At 41.2% G+C, this 21847-nt stretch overlaps 1 long non-coding RNA gene across 2 annotated transcripts in view; it reads right to left on the minus strand.

Moving 5' to 3' along the window:
* The window catches only part of LOC117878667, a 52450-nt gene that overhangs the window by 7287 nt on the left and 23316 nt on the right, over nucleotides 1–21847 (minus strand). Inside the window, exons 1-4 of one of the 2 annotated variants that reach the window (XR_004646050.1) lie at nucleotides 5955–6019; nucleotides 3882–3935; nucleotides 3302–3366; nucleotides 1542–1627 (exon numbers count right to left, since the gene is read on the minus strand). This is a non-coding gene — a long non-coding RNA (uncharacterized LOC117878667). Of the gene's footprint in view, nucleotides 1–1541; nucleotides 1628–3301; nucleotides 3367–3881; nucleotides 3936–5954; nucleotides 6020–21847 lie in introns of those variants that run through there. The other variant, XR_004646051.1, reaches the window with a different exon arrangement.

A 21847-nucleotide genomic window follows, 5' to 3' on the forward strand; every position in this document is an offset into this window, starting at 1 on the left:
CCCCCCCCACAGAACGCCACCGGAACCCCCCCCCCAGAGCTCCGCCGGAACCCCCCTGCGCCGAGCGCCGAGCCCCGCGCTGCCGGAGCCCGCCCCCGCCCCCCACCGAGCACCGCCGGAACCCCCTTCCAGCGCCGCCCCCTCACCGAGCCCCGCGCAACCGGAGCCCGCCCCCCCAGCGCCGCGCCACGCCGCCGGAGCGCGCCCCCCCACCCCAGAATGCTGCGCTCCCCCCGCCGCCCCTTACCAGGTGCCGCCCCAAGCATGTGCTTGGGTGCCTGGTGCCTAGAGCCGGCCCTGCAGATAGCGCAAACAAAAACACACACACACACACACACACACACACACACACACACACACACACACACACACCTGGCTCTAAACAGACAGACTTGGAAGACATGGAAAACGGGAAGAGATTCACTGGATAAAATGTTTTTTTAAGATGTCCCAGAACTCATGTCTGCTTTCCAAGTTGATTATAAATTATGCTGGATGTTTTGTGGTTCAGGGATAAATTCTTTATTATTTTTATTACTGTAGCACATAGGAGTCCCAGTCATGTACCACGGTCTCTGCTGTACTAACAGAATACAATTTAACTCTTTCTGGCAGGGATATTTTTAAAGTATAAAACAGAAAGATGGGGGAATACAAGGAAACAATGACAATATTTGTCTGAATAATAGACAATGATATCAGCTCAGTGGGACAGTCAAATATCTGGCATAAGGACAAGGACTGTGTATGTATCCTTAGGGTTGTACACATTTTAATACTTGAATATTTCTAAGATGACATATATCCAACTCATTGGATTGTTGGTATTTAGTTTGAACTGATTTCAAATAAAGCTGTACACATTTTTATATGCACTTTTCCAAAGTTGAGATTGTGTCTGAAGATTTATTGAAGTAGGAGACAGATGTTTCAGCAGGATTTGTGCAGAGATAAGTAAACTTGTGGATTTAAAAGATTTTTAAAATGTGCATCTTTCATCTTGCTCTTCTGTCTTATTGCAGAGGGTCAGTAATGCAGATGCTGGCTTTTTAATTTTAAAAGCCATTCAAAATCTATAGAAGAAAAATTAATTCCTATTTAGGTTAATCAATCCTTTAGATTTGTAAATAGACAGTTTAGGTTATTAGTAGGGGTATTCAACACATTTTAATAGCACATGCTGAAACATGACAAATACTTACTGGCCCTGATCCTAGGTTCCTAGGCATGCGAGTAGTCCCGTTGATTTAAACAGGACTACTTGTGCTTAAAACGTAGAAACATGCTGAAATAAGGCCACTGTGACACACAGAATGGAGCCTAAAGTGATGATGAAATGCAGATAGTGCATCTTCACCTTAGCCCTCTCTCCATTTCAATGAACATCGAAGTCGGTTTATGGGGAACAGAGCATTGTAACTTTAAATACAAGTGCACTCTCAAGGTATTGTTGGAAAGGAATGTCCACGGCTATTTATTTCTCATCCACATAAGACAGAAAAGCATATGGCAGCTCTCAGAAAAGATGTATGTCCTCTCACCGTGCTCCAAAACGCAATAGCATCTGCATGACTCATTTGCTCTTATGATGAAATGGATACTTCCCTCGTCCAGCCACAAGTGTTAACTGGAACAACAAATGGAGAGTACAATGAGTTCTGCTCTCCTCCAAACCTATTCATCATACTACGTGTTTTTTAAATTTAGTGGCTGAGTAAAATACCACCAATCAATACAATCTCTTGAAGCAAGCCAAGAATTTTGTTGAAGAATTTTATTTTTAATGCAGTCAAAAGAGCACTTGTATAAAAACAAAAACAAACAAACAAAAAACCAAAAACACACATACACTTTTCCCTGGTATGATAAACCAAGTAGAAAAATCGGGAAAAGGATGTGTTGCCAGAAGCCACTGCCTTTTTTTATTTAGTGACTGACAGCAGATATAATTCCCCAGTAAGGAAAGAGCAACGGAGAAAAAGAAGTTACATTAGCGTAACCTATAGTTTTCAGTTGAATGTGAAAGTTCATCTTCAAGACAGATCATGCTTGTTGACAAGCAACAAGCTTTTAAAACTAGAAGACTTTACCTATGAGATTGAGTGTTTAACCCTGTTTTATTACTATTATTCTTTTGAACTAGGATATCTTTTTCTTATACTTTCCTAAGACTAGGAAGACTATTGAAGCTTAATTCTTGCTTCAAAAGTTTCAGAGAAATGGTAGCTTTGTGTCCACTGAAGTCAATGGCAATCAGATCCCTAATGATCTTTCCACTGAAGTCAATGTAAGGATTCCCCAGGCCTTCAGGACATACCAAGAGCATTCTAAAGGAGCAAGGTACTGTGTGTAAGCCCTATGAACTCGCTAGTCTTCATAATATCTCCACTGAATCTTAAGAGATCAGTGGTATGACTGGCTAGGTGCATGAAAGTCAAAATTGCGGGCACAGTAAAATTGGGTTCTGGGCCTTGCAAGAAGAATCAATTGCTCAAGCCTGGGACCTCCTACAGACTGCAGGAGTGGCCTCCTTTCTGCATACCTCATGAAGTTCCCAACAGTGTAACTAACTAAACACACTCACACATTATGCTTTTACATTCAAAGGGTAAGTTTCATTGACAATTTAAAAAAAAAAAATCTGGAAAAAAGGACTACTTTTTGAGGTTAAAAAAAATTAAATGGTTCCTTTATGGGTTCTTTTTGGTAGTTAGTGCCTAATGACTTTTAGTATCCTTCCTACCCACAAAATCACTTTACCCCAAAAAGTTGGAAACAGATTGGTTTTAACATTGGCTTATGCAAGAGGCAGTTTGAGACAGGCAGGAATAGTCAAGTATTTATGGAATTATCACTATTTGAAAACTAAACACGACTCTCAATGTAACTGATGTGAAAAAAATAGGGATACAAAGAATAAGTTAATCATCCACCTCCAAACTAGCCAAAACTATTTTTCATTTAGTTCCAGAACAACCCTCCTGCTAATCTCTGCTGGGGGAGGGGAGGGAGAAAACCCAGGGAAGTTCCAAAGACAAATTATTGCATTTTAAATCAATAGAGACTGGTGAGTAAACAACAATCTACATACCCATCCCATCATTTACAAAACCCAAGATCTTAAGCAGGAAACAAGTAGTTAAGCACATAAGTCTTATACCACATGTAAGCAATAAATACTGCATATATTGTCAACACCTTTAACTCTGACCACAAAATGAATATTGTTCTCACCAGTAATTTCAAAATATAAATGCAACCTTTTTGTTTAAAGATAATAAAAAAAAAATCTTGCACCTACTTCAAGTGCATGCTATTCTCAGGGTTGCCAACTCATGATATTTGGTGCTTTTCTTAAAGTCTCAGCTGCTTAAAACAAACAAAAACAAAAACACACAACAACAAACAACAAGAGATTGAATGAAAATCTCACCTTTCATTAAAAAAGTCAGTTCCTAGGCTTCATGGGTGTGATGAAAAGCTTGGCAGTATGAAGCAAGTTCACCCTAAAAGGCTCAAACTAAATGAAGATAAAAACCAACCCACATTTTATCATTAAAAAAACCCGTATTTTTAAGCAACTCATGATTTTGGAGTCCTGACGCATGATTTTTCAGTGTTTGGGTTGGAAATATTGTATATTCCTGAATACTTTCAGTTAACTGATAGTCTAATGATGATCAGGTTTATGTGCTTAGTACATCAGTGCTGTACTTATTGGAGAACTGCATAGATACAGCTACACAATATCTACGTAGATCTGAGAAGGAGTAATGGTTAGGGAACTCCCTTACAGCAGTCTATTTCTTATAGAAAGATAGAAATGGATAGGTCTTCAGAAAGGTACACCACACAAATGAAGGTGATTGTAATGAATGTACCTTGTAAAGTGGACCCACTTCATTTTAATGAGAGGCATTGGAGTGCCCAGCATCCTGAAAGAGAAGAGGGAATTAGTATGAAGGAGCAGGAATCAGAGATCTGTCAAGTGGCAGCTCACATGGGACAATTCTTTATTCAGTCTGCATGTAACCATTCTGATGTCAGTAAGAGCTTGGGAATGCATTGGAAGCACAGTATATAATCTTAAAAGGAAAATATGGCTGTCAGAGGGTGCAACTGGAAATGGAAATAAGCAATCCTTCAAGAGACCCAATTACAGAGGAAGATGCAAGCTGAGCTACCTGAGGCCTCTGGAGAGGTTGTAAAATGGTATGTTACAAACTGAACCCAAAATGTGCTGATGACTACTTACAAGGTAAGGGGAACAATAGAAGGGACGAGAGCCCTAACCTTACTACATACTTCAAGTATTCCACAACCACACTCTTTTCCATGTGCGCCACAACATCCCTCTAGACCTTTCTGACAAGTCTAAATCAATTTTCTAGATTTAGCAGATTGTTACTGCAGAAAGTAGTCCAGGTGTGGAAATTATTTTATAACAGCATGAAAAAAAAAAAAAAAAAGTAAAGATGCATGCCTTGACATGGAGGTTACCATGATGAATTGGAGTGTTTATAGGGGGGGAAACGCATTCTCTCATTGGAAGCCAAGCTTTAAAAGGCATCAGGCTTTATTCCAAATTGGATGCAAACCCAATGTGTTGGCAGGTATAGCCAAGTAAGAAGTCAGTTCTTCCACATGCTTTATTTGTATTCTTAGCAGACATTACTTGGCATTCTGCCAGTTATGGAGTGCATCTGGGAGGTATGTGAAGGGAACAGAAAAAACAAAAACAAAAAAAACCAAAAAACAAAAAACAAAAAACACAAAAACATTGTCAGTTCAAGGGTCTGGAAATGTGCTCGCCCCATCCCCTCCAAACAAACGTGGTAGATAGACCAAATTCCGCTTTGTTACACTGCTATAAATCTGCAGTAACTCCAATGATGTTACTCCAGATTTATACTATATAACTAGGAACTCCACAATTTACCTTGAAGTGGATGAGATTGGTTTGCTCTGGGTACGGATTCTTTTGTCCTATGCTAACCACAATTAAGATTATGTGCTGCTGACCAAAGGCAATACAATTGCTGTAAATTTATTGCTAATATAGTAGTGCCTATAATTAAACAATTTCTATTTCTGTGAAATTTCAAGAGCAAGTTTGTTGTAGCAAAGAGACTGCAAACAAAGCACAAACCAAAATGTCAAGGTGACCCTTTCACAAGTGAAGAGTTTGTTGAAAAGTCACCTCTGTGGACTAGAAGAATTAGCATAGGACTGGGACAAAAAGTTTGAGTTCTGTTCCCACCCATCATTTACTTTGGGGTTACAAACATTAGTTAGGCCTCCTAACACTGTTGGTATATATTATTTCCATCTTACAAATGGGGAACCAGAGGCTTAGACAGGAAATCAGTGTCAGAACAAGATGCCTCCAACTCCCAGTCCAGTCCTAATCCACTAGACTGCTGTACTCTTTAAACAAGTCACTTAGAGAAACTGAGGTTTAGAGGTTTTCTGTAGAAAAAACGCAAGTATTTTCTACAAGTAATTGTTACCTAGGGTTTTCAGAACCCACAGCAGTAGTAACTTAACTGTTTCATGACAGGCTGTGTCAAGAATAAATCAATGGGAACACAATGCTCCAGCTGATAAAAGATTAATGCAAATAAGCATGCTCTTATCTAAAACTACAGTTTATTAAATTCAAGCACAGACACAAGCAATAGGTTTAGAACATCCCAAATACCAGGACAGTATTGAGTAATTGACCAGAGGTCCACAATGACCAGTTGCTTACTCTCCAGGGAGAAAAGGTGTCAGGAAAAAATAGTCTCTCAGCATAGCTGCAGAGGACTGCTCCACTCTTATCTAATCCTTTTATAGCTAACTTTTACAAATTACATAAATTACAGTGACTCTTACTATGCCATCACGTCTCCTAAAAATCTTAGTCATAATAAGCTTCCATATCAAAGGCACCCAAATTCATAGGTTCTCACCCATTTATTTCCTTTCAGTCTCAATGTGTTGACTCTCTCTCCCCTCCTTCCATTCTGATTAGCAGAGTCTGCAAACTTGCAGCTAGTTTTGGTCTTGCCACGAGAAGCCCTATTTTATTCAAGTGTGGTATTCTATTTAATTAATTCATGGCAGCTGAATGCACATAATATGGTTGCAATTGGCTTACTCATATTCTGGGGCACACATACTCCTCAAATCCAGAGTGACTAACTTCTGAAAACATACAGGATTTAAGATGTCCAAAGCTTTATGCCAGTAGCTAAGTGATATTAGTACAGTTTTACAGATTCACAAAGGAGTAATTTCTTCTACCTGTTTTTCAGGCTCCGTATTTTTGCCCCCATTACACTTAATATAATTACAGGATTGTGACATATGGCGAATCAGGCCCCTTGTCTTTCCCCTACTGTGAACTAAAGTGGTGCTCAACTAGTCAGGGAATGGAAAGATAACCTATATCCAGCATGGTATCTGTGCTTCTGATATAAATAATTCACATTACAAATTGTGCGCCTTGGATACATGAAGCAATGCTCTGGCAAGCAGTTTATGAAGCATATTCTGAACTATGTTTTCATGAAGTAATTGGGCCCAAATTTGTAGAGGAGCTGTGCAGAGGAACACCTAAATCTCTCTAAAAATCTTGGCCTTGTTGAATAATTCTGAACAATGAATACATTTGAGACAGTCGTTGTGGACAGTTTATGAAAGAAGGGCCCCAGAAAAGTAAAACAAAAATCCTAACCCTACAAATTGTTGTTCAGTGTGATGCAATGTATAGAGGACAGAATACACAGGGAAAGGGCATACAATACAGGTTTCTTAAACTACAGCTCCCCACTTATAAGTTTTCCTAAGTCTTATTGAATGTCAAGAGGAATCTTAAGAACTAGCTTACCACCCTCTCTCTAACAATTATTTATCTTAAATCTTTTTAGCATAGATAATGGGATCTGGGCATTCATAACATGATTGGAATCCTTCACAGTTCCAATATGACTTTCAAGGGAGTAAAGAAAACCAGTTGTTGCCGCCATATGACCGGTGTGTGATGAGCTGATTGTCTGGTCTTAGTCCTAGTTTCCAGTCTAAGTGTCCACATCATGAGATTTCATATAGCGACTGAATCACCAAATAACGTCTAGAGCTAGCTGTCCTAGGAAAAGGTCATGGTGCACTGGAGAGACTGTATTCGGAAGTTTCCATTCTGGCTGCCATTGCTAGATCGGTCCCTGGGAATTCTGACCATCATCTTCCACGGGACTGAACTCAGAGCTGTTGCTGTGCTTTTTAAAACTGAACACTAGTGCATGAGTTCTGTAGAAAATATACAGATGTAGAATACAATACAATTATGGGAAAAAAGTTATTTCCTCCTCCCCCCCCCCACTTATTCACTCCAATTTAAATAAGATTATGTTCTGATTCTTAAATATCTAGCTTAGTGAGAAAAATTGACTTCCTTTTCCCATTCAGTCAACTGCTAAAACAGTATTAAGAGGTAGAATTCATGCTAATGTGATCAATACCCAATTATTTAACAGCATCAATGAAAAAAACTGGACTTTTTGCAAAGCAATTTTATATCTGTGAATGCTTTTAAGTTCCTTGAAATCCACCTTTCAGAACAAGCTCTCTTTTCGCCAATTACAGATCATTTTTTCAGTAAAATTAATGACAAACTTTTTCCATAATACAGTCATGTATGGTGCATTTTTCAAATGGAAAAATGTTAGATTCAGATTAATAGCTGAATTCTGGTATTACATTCAACTCCAGAGTTGAATAATCAGCTCAATTTTAAATCCATTACAGTTATAAAATTATTCTGCTATTCTACTTCCACTTTTACTTTTATTGTAGCAAAACAGTATAATTTTCGATACTTCTACAAATCCGTTTATTTGCTCCCTCCCTCCACATGTCTGCTAATAAAAGCTCAGGTCTCCCCCTAACTTATACGCATTCTCCTGACCCCTTTTGAGCTTAGCATACAGAATCCATTTCATACAGGCAAAGCTATCTAATTCAGATTCATTTCTATTGAACAAGACAAAAAACAAACCTGACGTGGCTTTCCCCTACCCCCACCCCCATTAGAATAATTTAAAAATGTTTTGGGGGATGATTAAAGAGTAAAGCTCTGGCTAGATATTTTTTTTGGTCCAGAGGTAATAGTTTTTAGAAGGCATACTGCTGTTCCCCCTCTCCAGAGCCCGAATACTTTGCACTCTCACTGTGCAATGAAAAGGGATGTGTGTTTTCCCCCCTCCCCTTTATTTAACAGGCTGATAACATTTCTAGCCTTGGCAACACAGAGAGTGAAAGTCCCTAGTTTGTTGACAGACTGTCTTCCCCTAATGCAGTACAACTGTTGAATCATCTCCCTGTCTGGAGCTCCATTTCTGTGTCCAGGAGGATGCTCAGTGCAGCCAGGATGTTAGGAAGCTCTGTGGGACTGGGAACATGTTCAGAAATTTTTAAACTTAAGTCCCTAACAAACTCTGACCATTTGCAAGTAGTGTTTTTTAGAGGCTTATAACTCTGCCAGCTCCAGGTGGATTTTTAATGCAAACACAAAAGCCATATTCCTGACTTCTGCACTATTCCCTGCCAAATTTCAAGTCCATTCTCTAAAACACGGAGGTACTAGAGTTCTTCAGAATTGGTTGAAAAAAGTTTAATATATTGACAAAACTCCTGAATTTTTCCTCTAATCTTGTTCTCAGAAATAACCAAACATTTTTTTTGCTGAAACACACCCACTTTCTGAGGCAGCATGGGAAGTTTCAGCTTGATCAAGTATTTTATATTTTGGTGAACAGAGGCTCATAATGGAAAGTGTTCTAAGATTGCAGAAGGCCTCTGATTCTGCTTACTTTACACACTTTTCACCTGTTTAATTGATTTGTCCCAGAAAGTGTTCATGTTACATGTAACAGGTAACATTAAAAACTACTGCTATTGCCACATCTTAGGTGATCATGGGCTAAGGGTGAGAAAATAATCACTCAGGAAGGTCACCATATGGCCTGATAAATATAGCTGATGACTCACTTTGAATTGGATGACATATGTCCTGTACAATGAATAACTGCTTTGTGCTGTAGTGTGACAGAATCACTAGACATTGCAAGGCCACCTGCTCTCGGTAAATGTAACCTTATTTAAACAAAATAAATACACTGTGCTGGTTACCAAGGTTACCAAACTCAAGCCCATGTAGCCCAAGGAGAGATCTAAATGAAATGAAATATTAATATGAATATTTTTGCAATTCTCCACCAGCTTCCTATAGAGTATAATTGAGGCTCATCCCTTCATGTCTGGTACACTTCATGTAAAAATAGGCACAACTATTAGTAGCATTTCACCTGAGAGTGAAACTGTTTATGGGCATAAACATCCGGTCTCTGAAATAATTCCCAAGGAGATCCACTTGCCCCTAACAGCAAATATCATGCCCTTCATTTCTCATTTTTTATCCTGGGTTGACTGATTGAATGTAATCACTCAAGCAGACTCTTGCCAGTTTGCCATATTAAATTGCAAGTAGGTGACTCAATGATCATATAAGTGAAGTCTGCACTAACAGACTGGATAGAAGGTTTCTTTTGTGCTCATAGCTCAAGATAGTAAATACAATCTAGAAGCAGCCAAGAAGGATGAGAATGGGATAGAAGAAACTGTTCCTTCCGAGTGGGAAGGCAGGCTCACGTATATTGTTTTGCCTGTTTTCTATTTGGTTGCTCACAAAGGGCCAACCCATAAAGTCGGTGGGCCTGAAGTTAGGCACCTAAATCCCTTTTTACTGCCTAGCTTCAGCCATCTAAGTTTCAAGATTTCCATGATAGTCCAAAACAGTCCTCCAATGGGTCTTATCCTTCATGCAGAGGACTCTTCTCGTTTTGCCTAGAAGTACTACTTCTATCAGGAGGAGTAAGGAATAGCCTGCATATGGATCAGCTTCTTCTGGCTAAAATCTTGTTGCTTTCACTTTGTAGCTTCTTCCTCACCAGCAGATATTATAGGACTTTTTTACTGCTAGGAAGTATAACAGAGCTTAGACTCTTAGCACTCAGTGAAAGATACAGTACTTATGAATGCTGCTGAATCCAAACCTATAGACAAGTATAAAGGCTCAGAGAGCTAGCACTGACAATTTGGAAAAAATCTGTTCAATGAAATCACAGGAAGCTATTTAATATTTTTAGACCTCTCTCCCCCCTGCTCACTGATAACCTAATATTTAAGTTTCTAACACAGAAGAAGCCTACCAGCCACTTGGCCATGATCTTGCAACGAAGAATGTATTGGCCAGCATTCACAAGAGTGTGCAGCTTTAATCTTAATAATCTAGGAAAAGATCTCAGTCAAACAGCTGTTCAAAAGATCTTTTTTAATAAGTTGACCCTAGAATTGAACTAGCGTTGCAAACTTCAGGGAAGAAAATTAAATACAGCTCATATTGAATCTTTTCTTTGCAGTATTGGTGATTCAGTAGTTGCATCTTACCTTCTAGCTCAGAATAGTAGTCTCAGGGAATCTGGTAACCAGGCCAGGGTACCAGTCAATTATCATGAGCAGACCTCCAATTTATAAAAGCTCAAACATATAGAACTTCAAGATCTTCCTTCAAGAAAGATGAAGTTTTAAGTAATGCCTACATTATACAAGGGTCCCAGAATTAAACTTTAGCTCACTCCTCAGTCCCCACTTCAGCCTGCCAGGGATAATTATTCCAGGCACAAAATAGGTTATAAATTTAGGGGATACTATGGAAACCAAATTGTTCCAGATATTACAAGCTTTCATCTGGCCCAATTCCCTGGTCCCAGTTCTTAAAGAATGTAGCCATCAGCAATAGATTTAAGATAGTGATTATATTTTAATGTGCAAAAAGGTAGCGAAACCACCTTTATGTTTCCTTTACTAAATAATATCTTGCACAAAAGAAATATACCACCCGCATGCACAAATCCTTTGCAAAATCCTCGTAAAACCTAGAGAAAGATGTACTAGCCACAGAGACAGTGATCAACAGTATTCAATTGTGGCTCCTAAATGGAAAATCCACTTAGTAATTCATCCGGGGGGAATAAAAGTGTCCCATCTTCTACACCCTGTTAAGAATTGAGTTAAAACTTAATTTAGTTTGTGCCTGAAGAAATGTTTAGATCTAGCTCTATTGATAGGCTTTGTATACAGCTGATAAATTTCATTTTCAAGTAGTTTGGTCTGTAACATTGTAGTTGCCAACACCAAACAAGGGAAAGATCAGCTAAATGACTGTCAGCCATGAGGAGCCTTATTACAGGAGCTCTTGCTGAGGACAGTTCTTTTCTATGTTGCTCTTATATTCTGCCTCCTATTTCTAAAGCTGTTCTCTCTGCAGACATAATTACATGTATTAAATAGGTTACTAAAATGTGTGTTCTAAAATAAGACTGAATATGCTCATGAAAACCTTTTCTCCGTCTTACCTACTGGGCTTGACTCCGCATTCTGTGGACATCCAGAATTCCCCACAGAAGTCAGTGCGAGTTTCGGGTGCTACAAGCAACTCAGATTGAGGACTTATTGGTGTCACATACTCCATTGATAGCAGTGGCTTCAGATACCCATCATATTATGCAAATACCTCGGACCCGCATGCTCACTCCTGGTGTGAAAACAGCATGCACCCTAAACACCCTGCTATCAGAATTTTCAGTCTCCCTTCCCCATACATTTCACCCACCCCTTTCAGACTTAGGACACTCCCCTCACCGTGCAACCTGTGTTATTGTCATCATACATCTACAAGATGTGCCAAATGAAGCTAAGTCATTCTGAAAACTTGAAATCTTGTTGCAACTCTGACATGCTTCTCTGTCCCCCTCCCATTTTGGCAGATCCAAACTATACCATTAGCAGCAATTAGGGGAAAATATGTTGGAGACAAAGAACTTTGTTACTTCTTAAAGTTAGGTTTTTAATCTGGAGGACACATCAATGATTTACACTGAAATCATCTTATTCACATTTCAGTCAGAAGCAAGTTTTTCACACTTGATATCTTATCTGACCGAAATGTGAATAAGATGATTTCAGTGTAAAACATTGATGTGTCCTCCAGATTAAAAACCTAACATCTAGTAATTTGAAGTATTGTAAGTGTGACTGGTGCTAGCTGGCAAAGGGTTCACTGCTCTTTATAAGCAACTCCTGTCTCAGGCCTAACTCACTACTTCCATGGTGTTTAGCCATAAAGGGTAGCATGTGAGGGCCCTATTGAAAGCTTGTAGTTTACCAGTATTCGTCATCACAAGATGTGTACACAGGTAATTATGTTATTTCTTAACTATACTGAAAATTATGGTCTTGGAGTGGAAGGGAATCCTGTGATGGCCAAGGGACGGCAACCCTTGTATCTCTGAAACAGTGAGGAACCCCCTTGGGTGAAGGCACCAGGTATTCAGAACCCAACCCAAGCAAGGAGAGGGGAGAGGCCACTCCAAGTATCAAGCCTCCTTTCTGAGGCTTTACACCACACTGGGAATTAGACCTATCCTTGAACTATAAGGGATAAAGGCCTTAAAACCTCCCCAACAAAACTGTCATTATCAAAGCAACAAAGTAATTAGATCAGTTACTTCATTGTGAAAGAAAGAGTGAGTCATTCCCTTCAAATGACCAGATTACCAGTCCTTAAACTAAAGACATTGTTTTTGTTTGTTTTTTAAAACGTCAGAAATGCTGACCAGATTCTGTATTTGCTTAATCCCTCAGGAGATTACTTGAGGGACATATGCAGCTCAAAAAGAAAAGTGCACTGACTACAGACCACATGCTGTGGGGATTCCAGTTTCTGAAAAGAGTTTCCACTGCTTACAGCCTCTCACTTCAAGATCTGAATAGGCATTGCAAACCTAAGTCTCTTATGGTACAGGGCCATTTCCAGGAAGACACACAGAACAAGGTGTTCGGAAGAGGGAGGATGTTGAAACCTCCAGATTCATAGATTCATAGATTCATAGATTATAGGACTGGAAGGGACCTCGAGAGGTCATCGAGTCCAGTCCCCTGCCCGCATGGCAGGACCAAATACTGTCTAGACCATCCCTGATAGACATTTATCTAACCTACTCTTAAATATCTCCAGAGACGGAGATTCCACAACCTCCCTAGGCAATTTGTTCCAGTGTTTAACCACCCTGACAGTTAGGAACTTTTTCCTAATGTCCAACCTAGACCTCCCTTGCTGCAGTTTAAACCCATTGTTTCTGGTTCTATCCTTAGAGGCTAAGGTGAACAAGTTCTCTCCCTCCTCCTTATGACACCCTTTTAGATACCTGAAAACTGCTATCATGTCCCCTCTCAGTCTTCTCTTTTCCAAACTAAACAAACCCAGTTCTTTCAGCCTTCCTTCATAGGTCATGTTCTCAAGACCTTTAATCATTCTTGTTGCTCTTCTTTGGACCCTTTCCAATTTCTCCACATCTTTTTTAAAATGCGGCGCCCAGAACTGGACACAATACTCCAGCTGAGGCCTAACCAGAGCAGAGTAGAGCGGAAGAATGACTTCTCGTGTCTTGCTCACAACACACCTGTTAATGCATCCCAGAATCATGTTTGCTTTTTTTGCAACAGCATCACACTGTTGACTCATATTTAGCTTGTGGTCCACTATAACCCCTAGATCCCTTTCTGCCGTACTCCTTCCTAGACAGTCTTTTCCCATTCTGTATGTGTGAAACTGATTGTTCTTTCCTAAGTGGAGCACTTTGCATTTGTCTTTGTTAAACTTCATCCTGTTTACCTCAGCCCATTTCTCCAATTTGTCCAGATCATTTTGAATTATGACCCTGTCCTCCAAAGTAGTTGCAATCCCTCCCAGTTTGGTATCATCCGCAAACTTAATAAGCGTACTTTCTATGCCAATATCTAAGTCGTTGATGAAGATATTGAACAGAGCCGGTCCCAAAACAGACCCCTGCGGAACCCCACTCGTTACGCCTTTCCAGCAGGATTGGGAACCATTAATAACAACTCTCTGAGTACGGTTATCCAGCCAGTTATGCACCCACCTTATAGTAGCCCCATCTAATTTGTATTTGCCTAGTTTATCGATAAGAATATCATGCGAGACCGTATCAAATGCCTTACTAAAGTCTAGGTATACCACATCCACCGCTTCACCCTTATCCACAAGGCTCGTTATCCTATCAAAGAAAGCTATCAGATTGGTTTGACATGATTTGTTCTTCACAAATCCATGCTGGCTGTTCCCTATCACCTTACCACCTTCCAAGTGTTTGCAGATGATTTCCTTAATTACTTGCTCCATTATCTTCCCTGGCACAGAAGTTAAACTAACTGGTCTGTAGTTACCTGGGTTGTTTTTATTTCCCTTTTTATAGATGGGCACTATATTTGCCCTTTTCCAGTCTTCTGGAATCTCTCCCGTCTCCCATGACTTTCCAAAGATAATAGCTAGAGGCTCAGATACCTCCTCTATTAGCTCCTTGAGTATTCTAGGATGCATTTCATCAGGCCCGGGTGACTTGCAGGCATCTAACTTTTCTAAGTGATTTTTAACTTGTTCTTTTTTTATTTTATCCGCTAAACCTACCCCCTTCCCATTAGCATTCACTATGTTAGGCATTCCTTCAGACTTCTCGGTGAAGACCGAAACAAAGAAGTCATTAAGCATCTCTGCCATTTCCAAGTTTCCTGTTACTGTTTCTCCCTCTTCACTAAGCAGTGGGCCTACCCTGTCTTTGGTCTTCCTCTTGCTTCTAATGTATTGATAAAAAGTCTTCTTGTTTCCTTTTATTCCTGTAGCTAGTTTGAGCTCATTTTGTGCCTTTGCCTTTCTAATCTTGCCCCTGCATTCCTGTGTTGTTTGCCTATATTCATCCTTTGTAATCTGTCCTAGTTTCCATTTTTTATATGACTCCTTTTTATTTTTTAGATCGTGCAAGATCTCGTGGTTAAGCCAAGGTGGTCTTTTGCCACATTTTCTATCTTTCCTAACCAGCGGAATAGCTTGCTTTTGGGCCCTTAATAGTGTCCCTTTGAAAAACTGCCAACTCTCCTCAGTTGTTTTTCCCCTCAGTCTTGATTCCCATGGGACCTTACCCATCAGCTCTCTGAGCTTCCCAAAATCTGCCTTCCTGAAATCCATTGTCTCTATTTTGCTGTTCTCCCTTCTACCCTTCCTTAGAATTGCAAATTCTATGATTTCATGATCACTTTCACCCAGGCTGCCTTCTACTTTCACATTCTCAACGAGTTCCTCCCTATTTGTTAAAATCAAGTCTAGAACAGCTTCCCCCCTAGTAGCTTTTTCAACCTTCTGAAATAAAAAGTTGTCTCCAATGCAGTCCAAGAATTTGTTGGATTGTCTGTGCCCCGCTGTGTTATTTTCCCAACATATATCCGGATAGTTGAAGTCCCCCATCACCACCAAATCTTGGGCTTTGGATGATTTTGTTAGTTGCTTGAAAAAAGCCTCATCCACCTCTTCCACCTAGTTAGGTGGCCTGTAGTAGACTCCTAGCAGAATCCTAGATTCTGAGGATTTTTCTGGTCTGAGCCTATGGTTTACAATATTAAGTGTACTACTTCCACAGCAAGAGTGAACATTTTGTGTTGGCTACCAAATCTAAGATATACAGGTCTTACAGCAGGAAAAAAAAAAAAAAAAATCAAAATTGTTAGCGTCTAGTCCTAGTTATTAACTTCGCTGTTCAGCAGTAGACATGTCCCCTCCAAAAGATTACCTTCTTATGGCATTATTCATGACTAGTGGAAAGTAAAACAAAAAGTAGAGTGCATGCAGAACACAGGCTCACCTTCTAAGCAATATTCAGTGGTCCTCCAATGGGGCCCCTTTCAGGGCCAGCACCACAAACTCGAGAACTGGGGTCAGTTCTCGAGATGCTGCATTTCAATATCAAAAGGGAATATAAGACAATGAAAATGGATATCCTCCTCCACCTAGTTAGTAGCCTTGAAGGACATGTAATCTTGCTTCAGAAGACACACTCCCACCATGGATGCACAACTTTTAGTTCTAGGCTATGCTGTCATAGCTTATCACCATCACTAGCCCTATGGGAAGGGATGTTATGTTAGAGAAGAGCTGTCTGCTGTCACTATAGAAACATGTGGGCCCAATTACATCATAGAATGGCAAGCAGTAAAGGTGAGTGAGCATATGCTGATCGATGTCTACAAGCCATCATCAGTTCAGGGCAAACCTTCACTCTGCTCACTTTCCCAGACTCTTCTCCAGTTGAGGTGGTGGGAATTGAAGGTCCCTACAATAGATGGAATACCCTGACAGAGGTTTATCAAAGTGGGCGTCTGTCACTGATTTACAACTCCTATGACCCAAAGAAACACCAGGCTTTCACAGTAGCAAATAGACAACCGACTCTTCGCCTAACATCACCTTGTCATCTTTTGAGAAACTGCTGCCAGCGGGTGCTTGAAGCTTTCCTGAAGTCTCAGTATTGGCCATCTTGATCACTCTGGGCCTGTGGCTATCAAACAGCTTTCCAAAAATTCTACTCTGTATGCTTGATGGAAGGTCTTTCAAGCAGAACTAAAGACATCTGTCAGTGAGCTGGTGGAACTGGACTGGACATTTCCAAATATAAAAGGACTCCTACCAAACTGTGATTTAGTTCAGGCAGTTGCTATGAAATCAATCTCTAGAAGCTATTGCTGACAGTATATCTCCATGTGGTCATCAAGCTCTACCCAGAGTTCAAATCTGATAGTAACAAACAAAGGGGCTGTTAATAAAAGCAAGCAACATTTTGACTGCTGTATCAGACCAGGCATGATCGATAGAGACTGTCCCAGAGATGGACAGTATTCATTTTATCTGGAAAGCACAGCAGACCACTAAAACTTTCTGGAGATTCCCGCCTCATCAAAAAGAGGTTTCCAGTCACCGCAAATGCTATTACATCTAAGCTGGTGGCTAATGACCATATGCAGAACTTTATAAGTTTCAGTCACATGGATGTATATATAGGTCACAGAGTGGTGGCAGGCTCCTAGTGTAGATTCAAACTTGATGGCTATTTTTTCAGATGGAGATGGAGCAGGCCATAATGTTTATGAAAACAGGAAAAGCTCCAAGCCTGTTTTTTTTTCAAATGGAATTCCTGCCTAAACCCAAAAGCTTACAGGTTTGGTCCCTCAACCAATATTTCCAGCACAACTGCGTCCCAAAAATCTGGTGCAAGGCAAAGGTTATAGCCATTCTGGAACCAGCAAAACCGCTGGAAGATCCCCAAGAGGTACCAACCGATTTCTCTCCTGTGTCTCACATACAAACTTATGGAGAGACTGATTCTGATGGGCATCAAAAAGGTTATCAAACCACCGCTGGCCTTTGTTCAGGCTGTCCTCAGATGATGACAGCGTACCCAAGATCAAGTAAGTCAAGATATCTTTGAGAAGGGCAAGAAAAGTTGGCACCTTTTAGATGGCAGGGGGAAGTCTGTCAGGTGCACATGAGACCATCTGGCACCTGGGGCTGACTGCCACGTTGTTGCAGACTATTCTCTGTAAGTCCATGGAAGTGATGATAAAAATCAGAGTTTCAACTTACAAACCGGAGACAAAGTCATCTGACTTAGGCATCTCTGTAACAGACTCCCACAAAGATCCATTCTAGCTCCCCTCTTTTTCCACATGTATACTTATGACCTACCAACAACTAAGTATGTATAGATGGATGACATCTGTCTCACTGATTTGGAATGATCTATGTGATATTGAAGGGTCTCTCAGCCAGAACATAAATGTTCTGGCCACTTAATCTAAGTCTCCACTGACAAAGTAAGTGAATCTATGATAGTGGCCACTACCTTCCATTGGAACAGTTGACTGGCTAATCACCTCTTTATAGTCCAGGATGAAGACTGTCCACTTACTTTCCAGACAGTTATCACTTATTTAGGAGTCAAACTGGATCACAGTCTAACATACTGGTCCCATGTAGAGACACAGAAAAAGATCACCTTTTGTACTGCCTTGACCCAGAAGCTAGCAAGAACCTCCTGGGAAGTAGAGGCAAATGTTTTACAAACCTCAGTCCTGGCACTAGTATTTGCTCCAGTGGAATATTGTGCAACAGTGAGGAGCAGAAGCTGGGACATGCATCTCATTGATTCAGTGCTGAATACTGTATCCTTAGTTTGGCTAAGGCAACTACTAACATCTAATTTATACATGTCAACTTAGATCTCGCTCCCAAAAACTTCAATAAGATGCAGTTTTAAGAGTGATGACACGAAGTGCCGTGACAGATCGAGCCAGCCTACTACATGCAATGGTGACAATGGTTCCAATAGGTACAAATAAGCAACATCCCACAAGATATGCCCGCCTCCTGAAGAGAAACACCTGCACTTGCAGTTCCTGCTGACTTCTCATGACAGACTTTACGACATCCTTTTGCAACGGCTGTTCATGCAGTCACATCCAGTGCTGCCAGTCCAGTGCCAATGTTGGATTAAGAACAGCATATCAGGGCCTACAGCTATGTCTTCTCGAGTGGCAGCAACTCTGGGATAGACAGGGCTTTTGAAATTCATCAGCAGGCCTAACTTCCATCCACCTAGGACACAGATCCTGGACTAGGCTTTATACCAGAGGTCCCCAAACCGTGGGGCACGCTGCCCCAGGGGGGTGTGGAGGAATGAAAAATGCAGCTAGGGCCCAGGCTAGCCCCCACATGGGACAAGGGGTAGTACCACCCAGCTCCACTCCTGGTCACTGGTCTTGTGCCTGGCTCCCTGCCTGAGTCTCTGTTCCCAGCCCCGCCCCCAGCTGTGGCCCTGCCTCTGCCCTCTTACCCCTGTCCATGTTACAGGCTACTGACTGGAATGGCCAGAGTGGTTGCCAAAGTGCAGAAATTTGGCTTAGCTAAATCTTCAGTGTTACTCCCTGGCAGCAACAGACCGTCAAATATGTGGTGGAGGAGCACACCATGAAAAGATCGGTGAGTGGACTGCAACTATGCAGCAGTTGACTTGTGACACACAAAAGAAATTCAGCATTGATTTTTCCTCCCTCTCAGCTTAAGGACTCCTTTACAGAGGTATTTCATTACAGCAATAATGAATCAACTCACTTTGCTTAGACAGATGAAAGGTCAGTGCTAATACAAACAACCCCTCCCCAAACCTGCAACCCCTAAAGCCCTAACAGGGCTTCCCAGTATTACTTGTTCTTAAGACTTGCTATATTGTCTCTTCCCCTTTTGTTACTTTAGAATAATTTCACAGATTCAGCTTCAAGAGGAATAACTCGAAAGAGGGCATTATAGTACAGCAGGTATTAGCTCAGCTCTGTGAGTAAGGAATTGTATGGCATCATCATTAGCAGAGAATTTAGATAAATTATTCTAACAGATAATAGAACAGGTCTATTGAGTTGATGTCTGATTGCAAGCCATTGATTTTTAACCAATGCTCAGACTTTACCTCTGTAACCCTTCTGCCAGTTGGAGTGGGCAGCAAGAAGGGCTGGGTTCAATATCTGGGGGGTTTCTTTTCAACAATATAACAGAACCGGCTCAAGACCCGACCCAGTAACCTGGGAAAATTTCACTCTACCCCCTGGGCACCTCTAAGAGGCAATTCTTCCCCTCTTGCAAGCACAGAGTTGGAAGTAGAAAGAGTTTCTTTAATAAAAGTAACCTAGCATTAATTTGAGGTAATAGCACAAGCAGTATTCATAAATATAAAAAGCATGAGCAAGACACCCTCCCCAGAGTACAATGGGCAGCGTCCTTTGCTTCAGGTTCTTGAGTCCAACACTCAAGTTCTTGTAGTGTGCCCCCTTCCAACACCCCACTCACAGTAGTTGTGCCTGGTCAGTGCAGACCCAGAGTTCATAGGTACATCTGCATGAATTCTCCTCCCGCCGCACACGTGTGTGCACGTGAGGGGGGGCATGCCCCCCGGCCACTAGCTTCTGTCAGCCACATGCTCACTGCTCCCACCAGCCACTCTCTGATTTCAGCAACCAGTGATTTTTAGCTCTGGACAGAAACACAGGCCTACCAGAACTGGTTTCAGCTCTGATTGAGCAATTAAAATAACAAAAGAGGCTCCTAATGAAGCTGTTTAGCTCTATTCTTTGAGCATTGGTAAGGAACAGATTAAACCAGTCTAGGGAGGACCCTTGAAGATGTGCGGCCTCCTGGCTGGTATGCCTACCGCCACCCCTCTTACTTTCACAGGACTCTGACATTTGAGACCCTGCTTAATGAGGTTCTTTGCACTGAGGGTGAACCCCCCTCATTTGGGACAGGTTAAGCAAGTCCTGCTTTCCTGTACTCCTACAATAATTATAATATTGGTCACCATATTTCACTACCCCTGCATTCAGTACCAAGGTCATTTGTATCCAACACCAAAGTTGATCACTTTGACAAAGATGTACCTGATGAATATGTAAACAGAGCAGGAGCAAACTACATTTACAAGAACACACACCCACAGTCTCTTCTCCTCTCAGCTAGCTCTCAGGGAAGCATTGATTCAGACCCTGCTTATACCTGCACTTGGAAATTAGCCCCAATTTCAGCCTAGTGTAAGTTGCACTTGTGTAAAGCCTCAGGCAAGGAAAAACAATGGAACAGGATAAAATCTACAATGCAAGTCACTTTCCTGGTCTACACTTGGGGTTTGCACCACTGCAACCACATGTTGGGGCACATCCCAAGTGTTGGCAAGGCCTGAGTCACAGGATGGATCCCATCCTTTGGCATGTACACAGATCTTAGTTGAAACCAGCCATTGATCCAAATGCATTTCACTAGTCAGAGCCAGGCAATTTTTGAAGAGGTGGGACACAGCTTCTTACTCATACATATGCCACTTTGCATTAGCTTTTCAAGTCTCCACATAATAATTCAGCTACTATCTTTCCCCCAAGATGTTCATTTGTCCAACCTATCCTAGGCCTGATTACTCAACTGGTTGTTCCAATATACACCAAATACTTTGATTAATTTCTTGGGGTGGGGGCAGGGAGCTGTGGGGAAGGAAGCACAATTTTTTTTTGCATATTTTCCTAGGTTTTTTCATTCTTAACTAGCAAGAGATGGGGAGTACTTTTGGGTAAGAGATTGAGGAAGCATACAGGAGCTCAGCCAGCTACAGTAACTATCTGTTGCAAAAGCCTCAAGGCTTTTTGTTGCTGCTATAAACACACTTGCCAACATACAGAGTAGAAGCACGTTGTAGTTTTTACTTCAGGCAATCCATTCAACACCCAAAGGCAACCCTTGAAGGGTTAGTTTACATAAGTTGTTTTTACAACTATTTACATCATTCAGTTTTTTACTGGTTTGAAAAGGTCAGCTAACTGCACCAGGAAGAAGACACATCCCTTTTGTTGCCCTGCTCGCTGTGGGCACAGGTGTGGCGTCACATTAGCAAATACTGAAATGGAAAGTTTTGATAACAGCGGTCCTGACCTCTGCTGCCCCTAGTAAGCTATTCCCATGCTGTGAAGGGAATAAGTCAGCCTTATGAGACAGGGCTTCTCACTTCCACTAACCTTAGGCTATGCCTACACTGCTTCACAGGTAGGACTATAGGGTGTGTGAAGTCCATTACTGTGAACTTGGGATCTTTAAGTTCCCCTCCACAACATCCACGTGGGGGAGTTACAGCCCAGCACAGCACTTTGGTGTGCACTGCTATCTACATCCCCTTATCCAAATTGCAGGACAGTGTACCTTAGTCTCACAGGGCTTCACTGATTATTTAACCCTGGCTGTAAATTGCTATCTAGCATGAGGGTGGCAAAATCTGGCAGAGAAAAGTATTACAGGTGAAGTTTAGCATGT

The sequence above is a fragment of the Trachemys scripta genome, chromosome 6 (genome assembly GCF_013100865.1).
Source record: "Trachemys scripta elegans isolate TJP31775 chromosome 6, CAS_Tse_1.0, whole genome shotgun sequence".
Classification (NCBI taxonomy): domain Eukaryota; kingdom Metazoa; phylum Chordata; order Testudines; family Emydidae; genus Trachemys; species Trachemys scripta.